Here is a 25,946-nt window from a genome sequence, read left to right on the forward strand (position 1 = left end):
AAGGGGAAAAAAGATAAATGGGGTTCTGGGTGTTTTCTCACAAAAGACAGGAAAGCAGCCCATCTGGTCCACCATGTAAATCACAGTAAGTGAGGCAGAATATGGAGAGAGATCCAGAGTTCAGGATTCCAATCCCGTCCTAAAAAGAGGCTGAACTGGGTTTGAATAAAGTGAACTCAACTCATCATGAAGCTCAGATTCAAGGAAAGGCTGAGGTGCAGCCATGGTGTGGGGAGAAAAGCAAAGGAATACTCCAATGGCAGAGACAGGTTCTTTGCTCATTTGTCTCCAAGACAGGGAAACAGAGTAACAGGAAGAGGGGAGTCTCCCCTTCTTCACTCAGTGGTGTGTAGCAGCAGGTAGAATGAAGTGTGAGGGAGGTGTGCTTGCGACAGGTGAATACGGATGCTGGGTTCTGCCAGTGGTTCTTTAATCAGCTTCAGAAGCCTAGTCGGTGCTGTGAATGTATGCGTGTGTGTATATGTGGGTGTGAGCATGCACATGCTTGTGAGAGACACCAAAAGGCGGAAAGACAGAAGGAATGCGAGAGATTCACAAACATGTAGAACAGTGTATTTTCTAGACATGCTTCTGCGTCCTTGAATGAATAGGTGCTACAAAGAACTTCTTCCTGAGGAAACCTAAGCAAAAAATAAGCACTTCACTAACATCTGTTCTCAGGAAAGATAAAGGAGGTTGCTAGTTGCCTACTGAACATGTTTTCCCCTTCCTCCTTAGTAACAAAAACCTGATTTTGGGAGGTGTGGGAGAAGCAAATTGCCAATGAAGCTTTTATTTCTCATTTCTCCCTTGTTGCTAAGTTCTGGCCAATACGATATAAAGTAAATTTATCTGGTGGAACATCTAGGAAAGTTCCTAAAAAGAAAAACAGACAGATGGCAGCTCTCTTGTCATTGTAAAGTACAAAGCTAGGTCCTGATGATATCAGAGTAGGAAGGTAGAAGTAGCCCATGTCACTAATGGCGTCTCAGTGGCTGCATAAAGACTGTGGGTTTCCCTTCCCAGATTTCTTTTACAAGAAAGAATAAATCCCTAATTTGTTTAAGCCACTGTGACAGGATCTGTGTTATTAGCAGGCAAAGCCAATTCCTGACTGATACAGAATGCAAGCTGCTTGCTCTTTTCTCAGTACATGGGTAGTACACAGGACACAAAGAAGTGAAGGCTCCTGCTATAAAGTAAGTCAATAAACATAAGGAATAGGTTCTAACTCAGGGCTATTACCAACCTTTAAGATGTGAATGTCATAACCGTTAATGTCACAGACCTTTCTAAAAAAACGTAGGACTCTGTAGACAATCTCCTTAGGGAAATGCATACGCACATTTACATAGAAAATCTTCACACACAATCTTAAGCATTTTATGCAATCAGTGAAGCCCATCCATGAAGCCCTTGTTAAGGATTTCTGCATTAGGTTACAATTACTTCAAAAGGCAGAAAAGAAGGGACTAGATCTGGTTTGGCTAATGGTTAGTACATTTAGAGTCTTTTTCTCAGGAAAGCTCAGGGGTAAACTGGGTCACCTGGGTAGTCATAGTCTTTCCAGGAGCTTTCTACAAGAGCAACCTAAATCTTCTGGATTTGGAATTATATGGTGAGATCATTTGGTGCAGGAGAAATCAGATGTTATTCAGGCCTGGTAGGCCCCCTAGGACCAAGGCACTGGCTCGACCATTACAGGGAGCTTCAAGAGCTTTTGAGACTAGTTGTAGTCCTAGGTGAAATGAATGAATGAATGAATGAATAAGTAAATAAATAAATAAATAAATAAGTGAGCTAATTCATTCTGTAAACCTGAGCAAAGGATATTGGGATGGGCTTTGTGACTCAATGTAAACATCTTCAGAGAAGTATACATTCTTTTTTTTTTTTTTCCCTCTATGACTTTTTTTTCCCAACATATGAAATTTATTGCCAAATTGGTTTCCATACAACACCCAGTGCTCATCCCAAAAGGTGCCCTCCTCAATACCCATCACCCACCCTCCCCTCCTTCCCACCCCCCATCAACGCTCAGTTTGTTCTCAGTTTTTAAGAGTCTCTTATGCTTTGGCTCTCTCCCACTCTAACCTCTTTTTTTTTTTTTTCCTTCCCCTCCCCCATGGGTTTCTGTTAAGTTTCTCAGGATCCACATAAGAGTGAAAACATATGGTATCTGTCTTTCTCTGTATGGCTTATTTCACTTAGCATAACACTCTTCAGTTCCATCCACATTGCTACAAGGGACCATATTTCATTCTTTCTCATTGCCACGTAGTACTCCATTGTGTATATAAACCACAATTTCTTTATCCATTCATCAGTTGATGGACATTTAGGCTCTTGCCATAATTTGGCTATTGTTGAGAGTGCTGCTATAAACATTGGGGTACAAGTGCCCCTTTGCATCAGTACTCCTGTATCCCTCGGGTAAATTCCTAGCAGTGTTACTGCTGGGTCATAGGGTAGGTCTATTTTTAATTTTTTGAGGAACCTCCACACTGTTTTCCAGAGTGGCTGCACCAATTTGCATTCCCACCAACAGTGCAAGAGGGTTCCCGTTTCTCCACATCCTCTCCAGCATCTATAGTCTCCTGATTTGTTCATTTTGGCCACTCTGACTGGCGTGAGGTGATATCTGAGTGTGGTTTTGATTTGTATTTCCCTGATGAGGAGCGACATTGAGCATCTTTTCATGTGCCTGTTGGCCAACCCGATGTCTTCTTTAGAGAAGTGTCTATTCATGTTTTCTGCCCATTTCTTCATTGGGTTATTTGTTTCTCTGGTGTGGAGTTTGGTGAGCTCTTTATAGATTTTGGATACTAGCCCTTTGTCCAATATGTCATTTGCAAATATCTTTTCCCATTCCGTTGGTTGCCTTTTAGTTTTGTTGGTTGTTTCCTTTGCTGTGCAGAAGCTTTTTATCTTCGTGAGGTCCCGGTAGTTCATTTTTGCTTTTAATTCCCTTGCCTTTGGGGATGTGTCAAGTAAGAAATTGCTATGGCTGAGGTCAGAGAGGTCTTTTCCTGCTTTCTCCTCTAGGGTTTTGATGGTTTCCTGTCTCACATTCAGGTCCTTTATCCATTTGGAGTTTATTTTTGTGAATGGTGTGAGAAAGTGGTCTAGTTTCAACCTTCTGCATGTTGCTGTCCAGTTCTCCCAGCACCATTTGTTAAAGAGACTGTCTTTTTTCCATTGTATGTTCTTTCCTGCTTTGTCAAAGATGGGTTGGCCATACGTTTGTGGGTCTAGTTCTGGGGTTTCTATTCTATTCCATTGGTCTATGTGTCTGTTTTTGTGCCAATACCATGCTGTCTTGATGATTACAGCTTTGTAGTAGAGGCTAAAGTCTGGGATCGTGATGCCTCCTGCTTTGGTCTTCTTTGGAGAAATATACATTCTTGTTCTTGGGTTTTAGTAGATTTTGAATAGTCTTATGAGACTTCATATGTTTGTGAGACACACTGACAAGATATTCTGAATAGTAGGTTAGTTAATGAAAATGTAAGAAGATATTTTACTTATAGAGCAGCTGTTCCAATGTTTGGGCATTCCATGTCAAGCTGCTATGAGCTGATCTAGTCCAAAGAGGCTTTACTGAAAGTATGTTGTAATAAACAGTGTCCACTGGGTGAATTTGCCTAAATAGTTTTTTGTGCATTATGTCTGTGGGAAAAGACATATGATATTTTGAAAGCTGTTTTGCTTTGATTCACTGGGAGTGAAGTAATTCTTCTTTCACAAATTCTAATTGTATGACACCATAGATTAGGCTTAATCCAGGTTGTAAAAATGTGTAAGTCCTACTGTATTAATTCCTCTTTGGAGGACATATATAATTCGTTTCTGTAGATCTTTATCATACATGCTTTCCTGTTCAACTATTTGCATATCTTTCACTCCTTAAAAAACAACAGCAACAACAACAAAAAACCAAAAATATAAAACCCCAAAACCCCCTCACAAACAAAATAGGCATCCTGATTCTATTCATTTCAACCTCTAAGAGTATATGAAGAACATAGTGTTTGTGGAGCATTTTCTCATATTTTTGTAGCAAACTAGGATATGCTGGGGGCATTTGTTCTCAAATTTCGCAAAAAAATACCTGTGGAGTATGTTAAAATGCAGATTCCAAGGCCTCTCGAGGCTCTCATTCAGAGGGCCCATAATAGAGTTGGTAGCTGTTGTGCTTTAAGACAGCCATAATTTGTATCATAGAGCCAAAGCCCTTTTAGATGGAAGGGTGAAATTATTTGCTTCCTTTATTTGATTCTTTCCACTGGAAGACCTTGGAATGCTGTGGAAAAGTTTTGAAATAATCTTGTGCCAGACAATAATGGAAATAATGCCATCAGGGAAAAACTAGGAGGGAAAAAGTTTGGTTCTCATAACTGCATTGCCTGGGTATGTAACAGGGTTACATTTGATAACATGTGGTATGAGGTGTATGCCAGGAACACAGTTGATACTCAGTCACTGGGGTGAATTCTGATGTACTCCATCATTTACATGGTGCTTCCTAAATACTATGTCACCTTAAAATTTGAAAACATCCTTCTCAGACTATTCAAGTTATGACTGAATTGATGACAATATCAGGAAGAGAAACTTAAGCCCTTCTCAGATACTGTTCCATCTGCTTCATGCCATAAAACCACAGATGGTCTCTTCTCTCTTTAGGGGACTTTAACATTCTTGTTTTACAATGCTAGGAATTATAATATATACAATATGCTTCTCTGAAAGTGTCATTTATGTTTATAATATACTGTCCTTTAACCTAGAAACATGTATCATGTAAACTACAGATGTCTGTTTTTTTGCATTTATGTGGAGGGTCTCAAGTACTTGCTGTCTGTTTTCACTAAACCTTAGTGTGGAAAGAGTTTTTCTCTATGTTTGACTCCACTTGTGAGAGGCAGGCAAAGCTAGGCAGAGGAATGGGGCTGCTCTTGACAGGGGCCAACACTGGGGAGGGGTAATCTATAGTCAACAAGTCAACAGTGTTCAAGAAAGAGAAAGGTCAAATTAGGAGAAGCCCAGCATATTCATCATCAGGGAAGAGCAGCATGTGGATAGCACAGGACAAGAAGAAAGGCTGGGATGACAGAAGGGGGCAGGAGCCGATAAGAAGAGCAAGGAAGTAAAAGGTCCAGGCCATTTTTCCATGAGTGGGTCTGGGATTCTCAAAACTTATTTTTAGTAGTATAAAATTCCATTCTCTGGATAATACAAGCCTTTTTGGGTCACATTTTAAGTAATCATTTAAGGCATCTAGTTCTTTTAACTACCTTCAAACACAGAATCTTCAGCAAACATTGGAATTTATTCACAGAAGGCTGTGGGGGGGGGGGTATCTAAAGGGAATTCACATCCAATATCTTCATGTGATATTTCTATAGCTTCTCTGTTGGTTTCAGCCACCTCTGAAGGCATTGGATGGTGCCACCATTCCATGGCCACTGCCCACCTGTGGGCACTGATGCCTTTGTCTGGGATAGAGGTCCTTCAGAGCTTTTCAAGCTGCCAATCCTTAACATGCCCAGGGCAGGATGCAGCACCCAGAGCTCTCTGAAAGAGAATGCTGCTGTGGCTAACCCCAATATGGAGAGAATAGTTCTTCCTACCTGGCTGTCCTACTTGGTCACCAGGTCCCAGGCATTATGGGACCTGCCTCCAGCCTCACAGAGCTTCTCAGGAAAATTCTTCCATCAGGTTTTGCCTCCTCAGGTCTCAAACATGAGTCTATGGGGGCTGATGTCAGGAGCTAGAATCAATGACATACATCACATTATTCTCTGCATTCTCCCTCTAAAAGCCCACTCTCTCTGGTTCTTCAGACACAAACCCTCTCACAAACGAATTCCTGAGACCAGCTCTACTGGTTCATTAGACATGGCTAATACATCTATATCCCACTGTGTGGAAAGTCAGACGTCTCTGCCTCTGGGGTCTTCTATCATATGCAGGCATTTACTGGCCTGATTTGAAGTCCCATAATCTGTGTAGACAGCATGAGACACCTTGTACTCACTTCCGTCATACATGTAGCTTTCTAGCATTTGCCACTTCTTTCTCAGAAGACTGGGAAACAGCTGAGGTAAGCAGTTGAGTTAACTTCAGACGTAGAGAACCTAAGATTCTCACATTATGGCTGATGCATACTTGCTAAAGTAGATCTATATCTTGGGATCTCTGGTATTTCCTGCACACATTCTAGGGTTCAGCTATGAGCCTCTAAGAGTGGGAATGTTGTCTAGGATCCTGTGTTGTCCCAAGGAACTTTTAGTAAGAAAGAGTAAAATTGGATAATGAAACTCTATGAGTATTAGTTACCTTTCCTCCTGAACAAAGCCTACTCTAAACAACATTATGATATAGATGAGGCTGGTCTGGTGGCACCACCAGCTCACATTTCCCTTTGCTTCTACCCCCACCTCACCCTATCCCAAGAACCTGCCTGTGGAAGAAAAGGCCAGAAGCACTGTGACCAGAAACAAGGCTCTGGGGTAAGAAAACGGTTTCAAAGCTTAGCCTTGCTGCATGACCTTGGGGAAGTTCCTTAACACCTATAAGCCTCAATTTTTTTATCTGTCAAATGGAAATAATCTCATAGTATTGGCATAAAGGTTGAATGAGATAATGTCTGCTCTACAGTTAGAACGCAGTAAATGAAAGCCATTATTATTATTGGTTTTCCCTTATAGAATTCTCCCTTCCAAGATGCCCTATGTCCTAGATACATCCTTTCCCTTCCCCCAGATAAAACCTGATCTCAGAAAAGCAATTACTTATCATAGCTGCTAAGTGCATTGTGCCTAAGGTACTAGCATAGTTGTGGCATACAGTGGACATCTAAATACTTTGAGTCCGTTAAGGTTCTAGTGATGGATTTGCAGACTATGTTACTACTGAAGGTATTTGCATTATTAAATCATGGTAACAAACTTAAAAAAGTGTTTCATTCATTCAAGGAACTCATTTTGGACACCTACTTTATGTCAGGTACTGTGTTAAGTCCTCACTATATGTATAGTAGTATTAGAAGCTGATAAAATCTCTGTACTTGTGGAACTTTGAATCTAACAAACCAAAAAATGATAATGGGATTTCAAATATTGGTGACTGTGTAGTATGGGAAATAGAGAACAGAGCTTTAGGGGGATTAGGAAGAAAGATAGTGAAAAATGGATTAAAAGGGAAAGATTAAATGAACAACTTAAATTCTAAGTAAAAGATCATTCCAACAGGATGAGAACAATCACACATAAGCAGCCCTAATTTCAAATGCTCCCTTGATTGAAATTCAAGATTGCACACCAGCTCCCCAAAGTAGTTGGGTCTAAAATTCAGTAAACCATGCCTTTATGATCTGACTCAGGACTAGAGTCATTCCATAAAAATGTATATTCTGGAAAATGAAAATTGGCTCTTAAGAACTTAATTGGAAAAATTCTCTTCTCCTTCAGTAATCAAATGCATGTACTTCCTTTTCCCTCTATTATTAAATTAGGATCTACAAAAACCTAATGAAATTATATAAATATTCACAAAATTACTTATGAACAAACTTTTACCAGTTACTTTGTATAAAAGCATATTTCATTTAAAATGGGATTTTTATAAGCAAATAATCTTTTACTATAAGTTAAAATCTTGGAGGTTTGGAAGGGCTAATAATTTTGTGCAATATGTAGTTTTTTTATTTTCGATATATTTTTTCAAAGGATTTAGATTTCGTTAACACTAATAACTCCTCCTACAGTGGACCAGGCACTGTGGTAGGCACGTTTATAGAGCTTTTTCTCTTTTAATCTCATTTAATCATTGACATCACCCAGTGAGGTAGATTTTATGCTTGTTTTACTGATAGGAAACTGATGCTTAGAGAGGTTGAGAGAGTGGGTCAAAGTCATCTGCCTAGTAGAAGGAAGAAGCAGCATCTGTACCTCCAGCCTAGAGTTTTGTTCACTAGGCCAGGTGGCAGTACAAAGACTCTATGGCTAATAATCTTGGCAGTTTAGATTTTGACTTTTATCTGAAAATGGCTTATAGTTCATTCCCTGACGATTTACAGTCTGCAAATGATGTGGATGAAGTTATTCCATGGAAGCAATTGGTCTGGTTGTGAAGGGAGTTTGAATCACCTTTGTATGACAAAACCACCAAATCCCTTAATGATCTGAATCTTGGGTTGCAAGGAAAAAGAAAAAAAAAAAAAAAAAAGGAGAAGGGTGGGCAAAGAGCAACAAATAAAGAGAATAACAAGCTTTTGGTGTAGCAGCAAGGAGCAAGATACTCCGATTACCATGAGAAATTCCCATATGAATGAGAGAGACCATGCTCAGGACCCGGTTACCTGCATGTTGTAGGCTCCTGAAGGCCCTATAAACATTTATACTGGAAATGCTGCTAAAGTTGGTATCAGAACTCTTCACTGTGAAAAGAGTGGGCATTAACGTTCACATACTTCTTATAGGAGGCTCACTGAAACTTAAAACTTTGTACTCATACCCATACCCAAACTAAAACTGCTAAGCACTGTAAGATTCTGGATGATTCCTGGAAATACATGACACTTGGTTTCAAGAATGTGCAAACAATAACCAGTTAATTTCCATTTCTTTCCAGTGCAGAAACTAATGTGATGGCCCGATTTCATCTTAGATGTATGTTCCAGAACTGTATTACATTTTGATAATGCCAAACACTACACAAACCAGAAATGATGAGAAGCTAAAGCCTACTGAAGAGGTGTTTAAAATCCAAAATCAGTATTTATAGTATAGAAATGATCCAGGCTCCTGCATGACAGGTGATGGACAGTTAGTTGTATTTTTAAGATACTGCCTATCTGGAGCATGTATACTTTCAAAAATAGGAAAATATGGAATATAAATTTGAATTTGCTATGTTTAAATTCTTATTAAAATTTTAAATACAATCTGTATTTTACTATCCCTTTATTTCTATAAATTATTTGTAAATGACTTAAAAATATTAAAAAATGAATTAATAAAAAGGGCTCATTGGCCCAGATGGTGAATGGTGATTACTTTTTCCTGCTGTACTGGAGATTGTTGAGCTCTAGTGTATCCTGATGTATATCAATAATTGAATGAATAAAGGATGACTCTAGATCCAGTTAATAAAGGCGTGAGGGGTTTTCAAAAAGAATATACAATAAAAGAAGGTAGACTAGAGAGGATATCAAACTGCAGGAAAAATAAATTGTAATTTTCAAATTCAGGCATTGAATAATGGAGACAAATACAGCTATAGGTTGTATTGTAGCAAACAGTGGTCTTTTCAGCTGCAGGGAATCCTATGCCTATTCCTGCCCTTCTCATTATCTCAAAGTTATAGGGTAGAGCCAATTCCACACCTCCTTTAGTTGTAAAGTTGGAGACAGCTCTGCATGCCTACAGATATATTCTCTTATGAAGACATTGTGAGAACAGTCTCTTGACTATGAAAAATAATACATTTATACCTAAATGCAACTTTTAATATTTATTTATTTTTGGGACACAGAGAGACAGAGTGCAAGCAGGGGAGGGGCCGAGAGAGAGAGAGAGAGAGAGAGAGAGAGAGAGAGAGAGAGACAGAGAGAGAGAGAGAGAGAGACAGAGAGAGAGAGAGAGATACAGAATCTGAAGCAGGCTCTGGGCTCCAAGCTATCAGCACGGAGCCTGACGCAGGGCTCGAACTACGAAGCACGGGTCGTGACCTGGGCTTAACTGATTGAGTTACCCAGGTGTCCCCCTAAATGCAACTTTTAATGAGTCTACTGTTTCTATAAGCCAGTAGCAACTCACTGCTTTGCAGCTTGCAGATTTATACTTTATGCAACACCCATATTTCACTCCTGCCTGCTCAATCGACAAATTTGCGCAGTGCAGCTGCATCCAAATATGGCATGCTTAAAATTGATGATATATATGCAAGAACAGTTACCATAGCATTTTTGTATTACTGAAAAAAACTGGGATAACTGATATAACCATAAGTTTAAGAAGGACTAAATAAATCACAATTCGTTGATATTCTGGAATATTATAGACCCACATAAAAATGTATATATTGGCATGAAAACTTGTCCCTGATATACATTTTTGAGTGAAAAGAAGAACAATATATTTAACAAGATCCTTTGAAAGAGAATAGATCTCCTCTATGTAGATATATTAAGTATCTATTTCCTTTTACATGTGTATGTAACACACGTACACATTATAGAAACATACATATTATGTGCATGTATGGAATTACTGTAAGGATACTCATAGCCTTGTAAGTGATAATTTCTGGGGAGAAGGAATGAGGGTAATGTACACTTTTTATTCTAAACATTTCTGGATTGTATTCTTGTTTTACAAGAAGGTAATACATTTATAATTTAATTTTTTGTTTTTGAAGTTAGAGCATATCTGCTGTCAAGATTGTATGTTTTAAGTGGAGGGCCACTGTTACATGCCATCTCCAAAAATGAAGTATGTGTAAAACTGGGTCTGCAGTGCCTGACTTTTTCTCTCAGGCTCAGATGTTTCCTAGCGTCGTGGATCTGCCATTGTCATTTTCTCTTTGTAGCATAGAAAAGACAAAAAGAGGTAAAATGATTTTTTATCATCATCCAAGCTCTTGGTGGTGGAAGGTCTCAAACTTTTATATTCCAAAGGGCTACACCAGCAGGCAGGAGAAGCTTTGGACCAACTTGCCAGTGAATGACATGATACCAAATTTTATTACATATGAAGAATTAGAACTTCATGTGTGAAACAAACACAAATTACAGACTGCCTGCAGGACTTCACAGTCACTTCTGAGAGGCGCAGAACTAAGACTGATGGGTTTTTCCAGTCCCAGTCTCATCCCCCAGCTACTGGGAACACAATTACTGAGAAAAATGCAAAGCTGAATTTCAAATGATATCACAGGGATAATTTTTCTTTCTTTTTTTTCTCTCCCCCTTCCAACTTAATCAAGGAGTGCTTTCTTGTTTGCTGGTTGCTTGACCATAAGATATCTTATGTAAATTCCTCAATAATGGAATGATGGATAGATATGTTATAAAAACACATATGGGCCTGCTGCACTTTCCCAGATATTTGCTTCTTCAGATATGTATCAGTTCTTCCATCCTCTTTTTAAGAATTCATTCATTCACAGGAATAAAAGGTACAGCACGGGGAATATAGTTGATGACATTGTAGTAGTGTTGCATGGTGATGGATGGTGACAACATTTGTGATGAGCACAACATAGTATATAGAATTGTTGAGGGGCTCCTGGGTGGTTCAGTTGGTTGAGTGTCTGACTTCAGCTCAGGTCATGATCTCACCATTCGTGAGTTCGAGCCCCGCGTCAGGTTCTGTGCTGACAGCTCAGAGCCTGGAGCCTGCTTTGGATTCTGTGTCTCCCTCTCTCTCTGCCCCTTCCCTGCTCATGCTCTGTCTCTCTCTCTCTCAAAAATAAATAAGCATTAAAAAAATTAGAGATTAGAGTTGTTGAATCACAGTGTTGTACACCTGAAGCTGATGTAACATTATGTGTCAACTATATTTTTAAACAATTCATTCATTCATCCATTCATTCATCTCTGCAAACAGTGAGCCCCTTTATGTATGAACATGAGCTCACATACCTGTATGTGTGTGCAGGTGTGCGTGCACCTGCACGCGTGTGCGCACGCACACACACGCGCGCACACACACACACACGCTCCTGGTACTGGGATGGTATAGCAGGCCCATGCAGTGAGTCAGTTACTAGAGAAATCTAGGTGAAAGAGAGCTGTGGTCCTATAGCCCTATAAAGGAGCTCAGTGTGTACCTCCTGCCCAGAATTTGTGTAGGCAGACAGTTCCTTTAAGGGTGAAAGGCTCGTCTGTAAACTGATTTCACATCAGTGCTGCCTGCTGCCACAGCCTAGCACTGGAACCGGCAAGGCCAGGGAAGCGCCTTCCCCGGAGGCCAGCCTGGCAGAGACTCAGGAACATAAAACACATTCCAGTGGTTGCCATCTGGGTGCACAGCTGCCAGGAGCAGCCAGTGTGTGGCCTTGAGGCCTTGGGGTGAGCCAGGGGAGGGCAGGTCTGATGCCAAGGCCTGCAGAAAGCGGCCCACAGCCTATTTGGCTCTATAGACTCTACTTGTTACTGAGAACAATACTTTTATCTAGAAAGTGTGTTGTGGGAGGTTGGAATCCCCCACGTGGGGCACGGGAGTAACTTTGGCACTCCTGAGGCTATGGAGCTGGGGAGTACTCCATGTACCTTTGTGCTCTTGACTCAAGCCACAGGGAAACCCCAGAATTACCACAAAGTCATCCCAATTCTGGCTTGGCATCACCAATCAGCTAAAAGCAATTTTCGGAAGATGCTTTCATCTAGCACTTAGTGCATACTTGCGTCCAAGTGTGTGTGTTTACTGTAGGTCTATTTTTAAGAATGAACACTCTTGATTTTCACTTTTGCAAATAGATGGGAGGGGGGTGCCCTAATGCCTGTTAGAACTTCAAGGGATTGGTTTTCACATGAGAGAGCTTCAGAAAGGAGAAATGGTTGAAATTATCTGGCAGCAGCTTTTGAGGGACACTTACCATGTATTTACTTTTAAAATTTCAGTTCATTTGAAAGCTAGTATAGTTAAATTAACCAAAATCTAAATTAAAAAAAAGTCCTCAATTCTTCCAGGCCTACTTCACATCATCAAACTAGGCCCCGCTGGAGGCCCCATTAAAATGGCAGCTCCCACTGAGAGAGAGACAAAAGCCCCCTCTCTGAATGGGGATGCTGAAACAGTGATGGGCTCTCAGAACTGCTTTTTTTTTTTTTTAATCCATTAAAAAAAAAGTTACCTCTGCATTGACTGTGAGAGAGTATTTATTTAGCTCTCCACACTGTGGGAAACAGAGGCGTTCTCCCTTATAAGGACACCCAGACCTTCTTGGGAGAGGAGAGAAATATGAATCCATAACATGGCTGAACAAATTCCTCCTCGCAACTGAATTCATGGAATGTTTTGGATGTGAACAGCTTAATTTTGGTGTGGTCTGGGACAAATTAATATGACTTAAATCCCACCTCACAGAGGAAGCTTCTCTTCATGACGTGGGTGGGGTTAGCACACTCACTTCCCTCAGAATTCTAACAGTGCTCTCCATTACATTTAAATGTGTCTCCCCCTCTGTGCCAGCAAGAAAAACTTCAGGAATAAAGAAATCAAAAAAGGAATAGAGAAATCAAGAACAAACTAAAAATGTACCTAAAAAACCTAATTGTGTCAAATGTCCAGTATATGACTGTGATATTTCTTGCTACATGAATGTTACGAGAGTCTTCATGCAACAGAATAAATGCTCCTATAGGGTCTTTGTATTTGGGGAGTAAATATATTAAACACAATGATTGCTCTTCCAGTATTTCTCATGAAGCCCTGGGAATGGCTATTCCAACCACAAAGAGACTAACAAGGAAGTATCACTCTCTTCTTTCAGAAGATGAAAAGGCTTTCACCATAATCCTTAATCAGACACTTCTGTTCTGTCACAGAGAGCTCAGTCTCTTCTTTTTTATTAAAAAAAATTTTTTTAATTTACATCCAAGTTAGTTAGCATATAGTGCAACAGTGATTTCAGGAGTAGATTCCTTAATTCCCCTTACGCATTTAGCCCATCCCCCCTCCCATAACTCCTCCAGTAACCCTTTGTTTGCTCTTCATACTTAAATGTCTCTTATGTTTTGTCTCCCTCCCTATTTTTATATTATTTTTGCTTCCTTTTCCTTATGTTCATCAGTTTTATATCTTAAAGTCCTCATATGAGTGAAGTCATATTATATTTGTCTTTCTCTGACTAATTTCACTTAGCATAATACCCTCTAGTTCCATCCACACAGTTGCAAATGGCAAGATTTCATTCTTCTTGATTGCCAAGTAATAGAGAGCTCAGTCTCTTTAGCAGAGACTTAAAATGAGCTTTGATGTCATCCTTTCCAGAACTAAATTTCTTTATTTTTGCATATTGGAAATAAAAAGAATTACCACCTCATATGGGAGTAGGTTCTTGAGTCAAAGCTACTGTGAATATCAGCTATGTGCTTTGGATTTAGGAACCCACTTGCAGATTGTTCACACACTTTACCTCTTTAGTTACCTTGTATTTGTAGAAGGGGGTAGTAAGAAAGATTACTCCTTGATGATCAATAATAGAATCGCTTGTATTTGGCTTTAAAATGCATCATATGCTTGTTCTTTCTGCAGACATATGCACATGATTATGTTTGGGTTCAGTTAATGTTAAAATTAGATCACTTTCCCTGAATAACTGATCATTGAGAGAAGTTCTCCAAGAATCAAGATGGGTTGTTAGGCACTTAGGGGTGGAATCCCAGGCAAGATGCCATTTTTGAGATGCCCCTAGGCTAAGGTAACCAGACGAGGGTGGTTACATGCACTTAGAGACCATGAAATGTGGAGAACCAGCTGACAACACCACTCTATGAGAACTGTCTCTGTAGTGGGAACGGGTGTAAAGGCAATCTAACACAGGGCTCCTGTTCCAGACTAGGCTCCTCAGAACACGTGTCTCTCCCTATACGCATTGATAGTACATCATTTTTCTATCAGAATAGTATTTTGGCCAAGAATAGTACAGCTGTGTAATTTATTACCACCGATAGAAGCCTCTGAAAATTAATCAATAAAAGGTACAAATGTTTGCATCCCTTTTTCACTACAGGAATTATAGGCCTTTGGAAGTACAAAGAACATCCCTGAGAATGGGTTTTCAAATGTTTTTTTTCCCCTAGTAGTGGATTCCCTTAAAAAATAAAATAAAAATAAATACAGGCCTACCTGGAATTCTAATATGTAAAATAACACTAGGGCATCTCACTGAATGAGGAAAATTTTAAGGGCACCGGGGTGACCCGGTTAAGTGTCGGACTCGATTTCAACTCAGGACATGATCTCACCAGTACATGAGTTCGAGCCCCACATCAGGCTCTTCGCTGACAGCACGGAGTCTGCTTGGGATTCTTTCTCTCCCTCTGTCTCTACTCCTCTCCTGCTTGAGCACTCTCGCTCTCTTTCTCAAAAGAAATAAACATTAAAAAAATACATAAAAAATAAAATGAAGATAAATATAGGCCTACGTGGAATTCTAATATGTAAAATAACAGTAGGGCCTCTTGTTGAATGAGGAAAAATTTAGGGTTCCAGAAGCTTGTTTTGAAACTCACTGTGTTAATATGATTTTTAAATTTCCTGAACAAGAAGTTGTATAAGTCATCTGAGAATGCAACAGGACAGTAACAAACAGATGTCCTAAAATATTAGGGAAATTGGATCATTTTACTATAAGAACACACACTAAATACAGAGACAAAGAATGAGGGTTTTCAGTAAGTGACCAAAGGTTATACTACTTTGTGACAAACTCAGGACCCAAATTCATTTTTTCCCCCACTTTCAAGCTACCGTATGATGCTGTCTTTGGAGTCTGGAATGCCTTTGAAATCACGCTGTATGACACTCTAATCAATTTTAATGATCTACAGCTTTTAGAAGTTGGTAAAAAAATTTTATAGCAATGAACAACTTTCTACCTTTTTTTATGCTACCACAAAACTGATCATGATTCTCAGAGATATTTTATGTTAATAAAAATCATTTATATTTCTTTGGCCTGATATGCATGGTTTAAATACCGTCACTTGCATTCTGGAGCTGGACATAGGACATGACATCCCTGACCAGTAAATCCCTTGAATGAGTGCATTTTCCCCCTCTGTGCATGTCTCCTTCTCGTCCATTGTCTGTCTTCTTTTCATGTCTGTCAGGCGGTGGCCATGACTGTGCACTTATAAAGGTCAGTGACCCAGCAGAGAGGGCAGGCCCTGCAGAAGGCCTGTTGATGAAGCATTTCAATGCACACTGAATTTGTTAGCTCTCTGGCTTACTCCCAGGGGCAGGGTACAATTGTTTCCTGTGTGGCATGGCACCCACCCAGAACTCTTATGGTATGGGCCATTCCAACCAGGAATCTCGAAACCACATCCTACAAAGTAAACACCCAATATTTCCCAGCTTACTACATTCTTTTATCTGGCTCTCCTTCCCTTGATTTGTCTACATACTCAATAAAGTTAAAACAAAGATTTCCCTTACTTACATGAATGGTCAGTCACAGAGATGTTTTCAAAGGATTATTTGTAAAATGGAGAGGCCACATGGACAGTAAACTCGCATCTTTCAGCTGAAGAGTTTAGAAGGTGATGGTCCTAAGCTGCTTCCTATTACACATACTAAATTAAGCAAAAGCAGACTTGATACTTCTCTTGAGATTGTCTCAAGAAAGGCAACCATTTGTTTCTCTGTTTGGAGCATCTACCTTTTGGTAAAGCAATGATGATCTAGAAGTGGAAACCACTGATTGAAAAATGAAAGGCTCATCTCAAATTTCAAACTGCTACAATCTTTGCTGCAAGTAAAGAAAGGCAGCTCTTAGGTGAAATCAGATGCAGAAGTTTTAGTTATATGTTGTGGTTCTGGCCATAATGGAGTACCAAGTATCAGATTATCCTTCCTATAGAAAGCAATTATAAGCTCTAGACAAAATATTAAAGGACAGCTATTTAAACATACTGGACAGAGACCAAAGCAGGCAGAAACCAGAGGAAATTTGATCCTTGAAATAAGGAACCATTCTGGATAAGATCAATATGTTTATGGGTTTCCCCAAGGATGCTCTAGAGTCCACCTGGGACAAGACAACTTCACTTCAAACAGAAAGTCATAGTCTTATTGGCCTGAGGGTTCAGAGGATGAAGTTTGGGAGCTATCATAGTGACTGAAAATTAAGGGGTAAAAATCCCAGAAAGAGGGACCACGCAGGGAATAGGCCTCAAAACTACTTATATCATCCTTTCAAATCCTTGCCTGACCTCTGAACTATGCACGTGCAGGGGAGATTCCAAATTGCCCTGTGGAAAACTACAGCCAGGACACTGAAAGAATAGAACAGAGATTCCAGCTTCTGCCCACTGCATAGAGACAGACTTTAGAATCGGAGTCCTGCCAAGTTTGAGGAGCTTGGTGATTTCTCAAGATTTTTACTTAAACTTTAGAAAAGTCGTGCCTTAGACATAGAGACTAGATATCATACTTAAGAGATTTGCCCTGGGACTAATGACAAAACTGAAATGGACTCCATCAAAGCATCAAACCTAGTCTCTACAAGTTCAGGGTGATCAGCCAATAATGTAACTACCAACTAGAACAAAATTCATTACTATTCAGAGGAAAATAACAAAAACCAGAGTCTATAAGGAACCTTCTACAATGTCTAGTATACATTAAACAATTACTAGACATATGAAGAAACAGAAAACGTGACCAAATAGTAAATGACACAAGATGACTCAGATGTATGAAAGACTTTAACGCAGCTATTATATATTTGTAAAAGGACTTGAAGGATAAGATGATCATAATGAGCAGACATGTAGGGAATTAGAGCAAAGATATGGAAATTATAGAACTGAAAAGTATAATATTTAAAACCAAATTCAACAGATAGGCTTAAGAGTAGTAAAAAGATTCAGGAAATTTGAAGACATCAGTGGAGACTATGTCTTCAGATTCTTCAGACAATCTGAAGAACAGACAGAAAAAAATGTTTTACAAGTATGTGAAAAGAACTTCAGGGTCCTGTGGGAAAATGTCAATCTAAAAATCATTTAATTGGGTTCTCAGAAGAAGAGGAGAGAGAAAATGAAAGAGAAAAATAAATTAGTAAATAGATGAAAATCTCCCAAATTTGGTAGAAAACGTCGTTATAGAGCCAAGCAGCTCAGCAAACCCATGTAAGGTAAGTACAAAAAAAAAACACCCCAAATACACAAACAAACAAACAAACAAACAAACCCCACAACAACAAACCACATCTAGGCACAATTAAGCCAAGTTTCTGAAAACTAGTTGAAAAGTTGTCAAAGGAAAAAGACATCACATAAAGGGAGAGTGATTATCACTGACTTTTCAACAGAAACAACTGAACATCTTTAAAGTGCTGAAAGATAAATTCAGTGCATTTAGAATTCTATATCCAGCAAAAATATCCTTCAGAAATGAAGGTAAAGTCTGACTTCCTAAAGATATGTCAAAGAAAAATTTTCAGGCTAAATGGAAATGATAGCAGGTACAAACTCAGATCAACAGAAGCAATAAATAGCACCAGAAATTGTTACACAAAAGTGGATATGTGTAAAATATTTTCTTTCCAATTAAAAAAAAGAGCTCACTGTTTAAAGCAACGTTTATAACACTGTATTTTACTATTTACAATACATGCATATATATGTGACTGGGCATTAATAGAATTTTACTGTTGCTAGATTTTTACATTTTACATGCAGGAGTAAAATATTCACTCTACTAGGTAGGCCACAGTAAGTTAAGAATGCATTGTAAAATACCTAGAAAATACCTTAAAAAATCCAAAAAGGTAGAGTTTAAATCCACAGAGAAATTAAAATGAATATTCTAAATATGTGATTAACCCAAATAGCATAAGGAAGGAAAAACAAAGGAAAAAAGATGGAACAAATAGAAAACAAATAGAAAAATGGTAAACCTAAGTTCAACTATATCAATATTAAATGTAAATAAACTAAACACCAATTAAAATTATGGCAAATAGCATAAAAAAGCAAGATTCAAGAACATGCAATCTATAAGAGCTACAAGGAGACTAATAGATTTAAAACTCATGCAAACCCTAAGCAAAAGAAATACGGTGTGGCTATATTAACCCAACATAAATGTGGGCTTTGAGCAAAGGGAATGACTAGAACTTAAAGGCATTCCATAATGATAAAATGTTCATTTCAATAGGAAACATAATAATCATAAATGTTTATGCAGTTAACAACAGCTTCAAAATACATGAAGCAAAAACTGACAGAACCAAGGAAAGAAATAAATCCACAATCACAGTTAGAGACTTGAACATCATGGTTTCAGTAACTGATAGAAAAACTAGATGAAAAATCAAGACTCTAGCAGATTTGAACATCATCAACCAGTGTGACCTAATGGACTTTTATAAAATGCTATACCCCCAAACTTCAGGACACATGTTCTTTTCAAGCACACATAGAATATTCATCAGGATAGGCTGTATGTTGGGCCATAAAATAAGTCTCAAATTTCAAAGGATTGAAATTTTACAAAGTTATTTCCTTACACAGTGGAGTTATAGTAGAACTTAACAACACTAAGAACCCTGAAGACTGCAAAAGGAACTGTGGTTCAAAGGAAAAATAAAAAAGGAAAATTAGAAACCATCTAAACATTTTTTTAATGTTTATTTTGTTTTAATATTTTTTTTAATGTTTATTTATTTTTGAGATAGAGAGAGACAGAGCATGAATGGGGGGAGGGTCAGAGAGAGAGGGAGAAACAGAATCAGAAGCAGGCTCCAGGCTCCGAGCTGTCAGCACAGAGCCCGACGCGGGACTCAAACTCGTGAACCATGAGATCATGACCTGAGCCAAAGTCGGACACTTAACCGACTGAGCCACCCAGGCACCCCTAATGTTTATTTTTTGAGAGAGACAGAGAACATGAGTGGGGGAGGGGCAGAGAGACAAGGGGACAGAGGATCCAAAGTGGGCCCAATGCTGACAGCAGAGAGCCTGATGCAGGGCTCAAACCCGCTAACCACGAGATCATGACCTGATCCGAAGGCAGACGCTTAACCAACTGAGCCACCCAGGCATCTCAGAAACCATTTAAAAGTAAGTGATCGTGAACATATAACGTATCAAAATTTGCAGAATGCAGTTAAATTGGTGTTTAGAGGGAATAAACTTTAAACGATATTTTAGTATATGTGCTGCCGAAGTGGGCACATTAAATGATATTTTGATATCATTTAAAACCAATGATATAAAACCAATGATGTAAGATTTCACTTTAAATTGCTCTAAAAGAAGAAATTAGGCCATATATATAATTTCTGTATATAAAACCATTTTTTTAAAGAGCAGAAATTGATAAAATACAAAACAATAGAAGAAATTAATAAAAGCCAAAAGACGTTTCTTTGAAAAGATTAAATAAAATTAACAAACTCCTAGCAAGGCTGATCAAGAAGAAAAGAGAAGCACGAATTACCAATATCAGGAATGAAATAGAGAATAATACCATGGGTCCTATAAACATTAAAATGATAATAAAAAATAAGGGAGTAATGCCTTTATGCTAATGGATAGTATAGGAACAATTGGATAAACCTTTTGAAACATATGAACCATAGCTCCCACCTCACACCACGCACAGGTATTAATTGAGATGTTTTTAGATCCAAACCTAGAATCTAAAACTAGTAAGTTTCTAGAAGAGAGCATAGGAGAATATAATATCTTTGAGACCATGGGTTGGCAAATATTTCTTATTAGGAGACAAAAACATTAAACATAAAAGGGATATTTATAAATTGGACTATCAAAATTTTAAGACTTCTGTTTATCTAAAAGACCCATTAATTAAATAAAACAATAAGGCGCAGACTGTGAGAAAATATAATGCATATGTATATCTGAGAAAAGAGCTATATAGGGAATACATAAATATCTACAAATCAACAAGTAAAACTCAAACAAGAATTTAAAAATGGACAAAACACTACTACAACATATACTTCACAAAAGAAATGTACAAGAATAAATGCTCAAACATCATTCACTGTCGAGATTTGCAAACTAAAACCGTAGCAATATATCATTTCATACCAAATCTTGGTGAGACCATAGAATACCTAAAACTATCATACTGTGTTAGTTGGAATATAAAATGGTACCATCTATATTATAATGTCTTATGAAGTTAAATATACAACTACGCTATCACTCAGTAATTCTACTCCTAGGTTCTTATTCAAAGGAACTGAAAATATGTCCACAAAAAAAATGTATATGAGAATATTATAGAGGTTGGGATTTACTGAAAGTGGGTGAAACAGAACTTTCTAAGGTGATACAAATATTCTCTATTACATTTATCAAAACTCATTGAATTGTACTCTTCAGATATGTGCGCTTCACTGTATATGAATTTTACTTCAAAAAATTTTTTTTAAAAAACCCACAACATTATCAGTTCTCCCCAAACTTGATTTAGAGATTCAGTGCAATCCCAGTCAAGGTTCCAGTAAGTTATTTTGTGGACACTGACAAACTGATTACAAAGTTTTTATGGAGATGCATAAAACCCAGAATAGACAATACAACATCAAAGAACAAATTGGAGGATGGACACTACCTGGCTTTAAAACTTAGTATAAAAACTAGAGTAGTCAAGACAGTGTGCTGTTAGTGAAAAAACAGATCAGGGGAACAGAATAGAGAGGTCAGATGTAGACCCACATAAACAGAGTCAACTGATTTTTGACACAGGAGCAAAGGCAATACAATGGAGAATAGGCAGTCTGTTCAACCAATGGTATTGGAACAAATGGACATCCACATGCCAAAAAAAAAAAAAAAAAAAAAAAAGAATCTAGATAAATCTTACACCCTTCACAAAAATTAACTCAAAATGGGTCAAAACCTAAATGTAAAATGTGAAATGATAAAACCAAAGATAACATAGGAGAAAACCTGGATGACCTTGGGTATGGTGACGATTTTTTGGATACAACACCAAACGCATGATCCATGAAAGAAATAATGGATAAGCTGAACTTCCTTAAAATTAAGCACTTATGCTCTGTGAAATATAACGTCAAGAGAATAAGAAGACAAGCCAGAGACTGGGAGGAAATACTTGCAAAAGACACATTTGATAAAGAACTGTATCCAAAATATACAAAGAACCCTTAAAACTCAAGAAGAAGGAAACAAACAATCTGATTAAAAGGTGGGATAAGAAAAATCTTATCAGATACCTCATGGAAGAAGACATGCAGATGGCAAATATGCACCTGAAAAGGTGTTCCATATCACATATGTCACTAGAGAACTGCAAATTAAAACAACAATGAGCTATCACTACATACCTATTAGAATGGCTAATATCCACAACACGGACAATACCAAATGGCAAGGAAGAGGTGGAACAACAGAAACTCTCATTGATTGCTGGTGGGAATGAAAAATGGTACAGTCACTAGGAAAGATAGTTGGTGATTTCTTACAAAACTAAACAAGTCTTCACATATGATCCAGCAGTTGCACTCCTTGGTATTTACCCAGAGGAACTGAAAACTTATGCTCACACAAAAACCTGTACAAAGGTGATTATAGCAGCTTTATTCATAAGTGCCCAAACCTAGAAGCATCCACAATGTCTTTCAGTAGGTGAATGGATAAATAAACTATGGTACATCCAGAAACTAGAATATTAATTAACACTAAAACTAAATGGGCTCTCAAGGCACAAAAAGACATGGGAGAACCTTGAGTGCATATTACTAAGTGAAAGAAGCCGTCTGAAATCAGCCTCACAGTGTATGATTCTAATTATATAATATTCTGGGAAAGACAAAACTCTGCAGATAATAAAAAGTTAATGGTTGCCAGGGATTGGGGAGGAGGGAAGGGTACTTTATAATGATGGATATTTATCATTTGTTCAAACCCATAGAAAATACACCACCAAGAGTGAACCCTAATGTCAACTATGGACTTTGGGTAATTATAATGTGTCAATGTAGGTTTATCAGTTGTAACAAATGTAACACTCTGGTTGGGGCTATTGACAATGGGAGAGTCTACTGGGCAGGGAGTATATGGGAAATCTATGTATCTATGAACCTGAAATTACTCTGAAGAAAATGTCTTAAAAAAAAAAAAGCCAGGAAAAAAACCCAACTTCATGCTTGCTACTTTTTCTCTATGAGATAAAATCACAATTTCATAAAAAATTGAAAGAAGGATGTAAAAGTATCCTTAAATGATAATCCTTAAGCCTTTGTATATGCTCTATTCATTACTCGTTTTTCAAATGTTTCTTTATTTTTGAGAGAAAGAGAGAGAGAGAGAGAGAGACAGAGAGAGAGAGACAGAGAGAGAGCAAGTGGAGAGATGCAGAGAGAGAGGGAGACAGAGAACCCTAAGCAGGCTCCATGCTGTCAGCACAAAGCCTGATGTGGGACTTGAATTCAGGAACCATGAAATCATGACCTGAAACCAAATCAAGAATCAGAGGTATAAATGACTGAGCCATCCAGGTGCCCCTATTCATTACTTCTATTTGCTTGTTTTGTGGAAGTAAGAATTGTTTCTAATACATATAAAGAATTAGAAAAAAAAAAAAAACCTAAACTAATAACTGGTAGACATGTAACTTCTTAGAGACTTGGAAAGACACTTTGACAGGACCTATCAAAACAGAAATTGCTATAACTTTGACCCAGCTCTCCCCCTTGTCCCTAGAAATATTCACATAAAGTGCCAACAGATATGTGGGCAATGATCTCACTGTAGCATGGCTTAGAATAAGAACAAATTGGAGACAATTTAAATGTCTATCAATAGGGCCATGGTTAACAAATTATGGCCATCTGGGTTAATAAATATTGTGTAGCTGTTAAAAGAAAGCATAAATATTAAATGTGTATGAAATACTTTTGTGTGAAAGAACTAGGCTACTGAAGAACATGAATAATAATATCTCATTTTTAAAAAAAATTATTTATTTTGAGAGAGAGAGAGAGAACATATGCAAGCGTGCAAACGGGGGGGGGGGGGTAGAGACAGAGACAGAGAGAGAGAGAGAGAGAGGGAGAAAGAGAATCCCAAGCAGGCTCCACGCTGCCAAGACAGAGTCTGACACAGGGCTTGATCTCACAAACTGTGATATCATGACCTGAGCTGAAATCAAGGTCAGATGCTTAACCTACTGAGCCACCCAGGTGCCCTGATATTATCTCATTTCTGTAAAAATAACTCCTTTATTCCTCTCTTTGCTTCTGTCCTTCCTTTTTCTTTGTAAATGAATTGAGAATGCCCTAAGGATACACATCAAACTATTAGCAGTGGTTACCACCTGGAGAAAGGGAGTGGAAAGTTGGCAAGTGAGAACTTTAATCTTTTTTTAAAATTTCTTAAATAATTTTTTTAACATTTTGTTATTTTTTTTACAGACAGAGAGAGATAGAGCATGAGCGGGGGGGGGAGGGGGGGTGCGCAGAGAGAGAGAGTGAGACACAGAATCTGAAGCAGGCTCCAGGCTCTGAGCTGTCAGCACAGAGCCTGTGCTCGAACCCATGAACCAACCGTGAGATCATGACTGAGCCAAAGTCGACACTTAACCAACTAACTGAGCCACCCCAGAGACCCCTCCCCTTTTTTTTACTTTCTGTATGACTATTATACTTTAATTTTTCTTCTCAATGAATGTATGGTTGTTTTGTAATTAACATTTTTTCCCTAATTTTCTTGAGATGCAATTGACATATAACATTGTATAAGTTTAAGGTGTACAATGTAATGATTTGATATACGTATGTATTGCAAAATGACTACCATGTAAGCTTAGTTAACATCTATCAGCTCACATAGTTACAAACTTTTTTTTCCTTGTGATGAGAACTTTTAAGATCTATTTTTTTTAGCAACTCAGAGTTACCACACTGTACATTACATCCAAGAACTTAATTTATCTTATAGGTGGAAGTTTATGCCTTTTGATCACCTTCATTCATTTCCCTATCACCCGCTCTCCCTGGCCCCACCTCACCTCTGGTTGTTTCAAAAAGAAAGGAGGACAAGGAGAGGAAGGAAGGAAGGAAGGAAGGAAGGAAGGAAGGAAGGAGGGAAGGAGACAACAGTTATCTGTACTGCAGAGCCAAAGGACCACCTAATCATCAGCGTTCATGATTGATCAGGACTTGGAAGAATGACTTCAGGTAGGACCAGATTCGACCCCAAACAATTGCGAATATTTCTTATTTTTAAAGACAGAATAGTAGACACCACCACTTCCCTTGGTAACCATTTTCATTTGTAATGATCTTGACATGGAGATATTACTTTCTTCTGAGTATCTCTGTCCCGAGTGTAGAAACAGAACAGCTGATCATCATATATTAACACACAGCGTTAACTTTCAATTACCCATGATAAGGTTAGGGGAGGCGCAGTGACTTTGATAAGGAAACCCATCCCCCACTTCCCATTGTTATGTTTCCCTTTTTAGAGCCCACCACTGTGAAGCTGGAATAACTTGAAGAACGGAGGTACACTGTACAGGCACAGCCTGGGAGTCAGCTGTGTACTTGTAGGCAAAGTAGTTAAGCTTTCTAAACCTCAGTTTCCTCATTTGGAAATGATTACAACCATAACGGTAATGATGATAATAATTCCTCCTACCTTGCGGGCCAGTTGTAAGAATTCGGGGTGCCTAGGTGGCTCAGTCGGTTAAGCTCCCGACTTTAACTCAGGTCACAACCCCCCGGTTGGTTAGTGAGTTCCAGCCCTGCGTCAGGTTCTGTGCTGACAGCTCAGAGCCTGGAGCCTGCTTCGGATTCTGTCTCTCTCTCTGCCCCTCCCCCGCTCACGCTCTCTCTCAAAAATAAATAAACATTAACATAAAAAAGAGTTATTAGGATTAATTAAAACACCTTGCTCATAGTAAGTCCTCAATCATGAATATATTTAATCCAACCCTCTAAGGTAACCCAGAGTGCTAGTGGAGTAGAGCGGAGATAAGAACTCATCTCTTTACTTCAAGGACCCTACATTACAGGGCTTCTGTTAGTCTCTGTGACAACGGTAACTTTGGGGTTGTTATTACTTTACCTGACGGTTGCTCGTTCGCTGCTCGCCTTGTTGAGATCCACTTTATAGTTCAAGAGAGCCTCACATTCAGTATTCCCCGCTTATCCCCGGATCCGCTTTCTGCGGCTTCCGTTTCCCACCCGCAACCATGGTC

General features: G+C 38.5%; 1 long non-coding RNA gene across 7 annotated transcripts in view; it reads right to left on the reverse strand.

The window, feature by feature from the left end:
* LOC122207711 overlaps positions 1-25,946 on the reverse strand; it is a 161,652-nt gene extending 135,706 nt beyond the window's left edge. For 6 of the 7 annotated variants that reach the window (XR_006196978.1, XR_006196983.1, XR_006196981.1 and 3 more), the window contains exons 1-2: positions 25,814-25,946; positions 5,634-5,773 (exon numbers count right to left, since the gene is read on the reverse strand). This is a non-coding gene — a long non-coding RNA (uncharacterized LOC122207711). Of the gene's footprint in view, positions 1-5,633; positions 5,774-25,384; positions 25,467-25,813 lie in introns of those variants that run through there. The other variant, XR_006196984.1, reaches the window with a different exon arrangement.

Source organism: Panthera leo, chromosome A2 (genome assembly GCF_018350215.1).
Source record: "Panthera leo isolate Ple1 chromosome A2, P.leo_Ple1_pat1.1, whole genome shotgun sequence".
Taxonomy (NCBI): Eukaryota; Metazoa; Chordata; class Mammalia; order Carnivora; family Felidae; genus Panthera; species Panthera leo.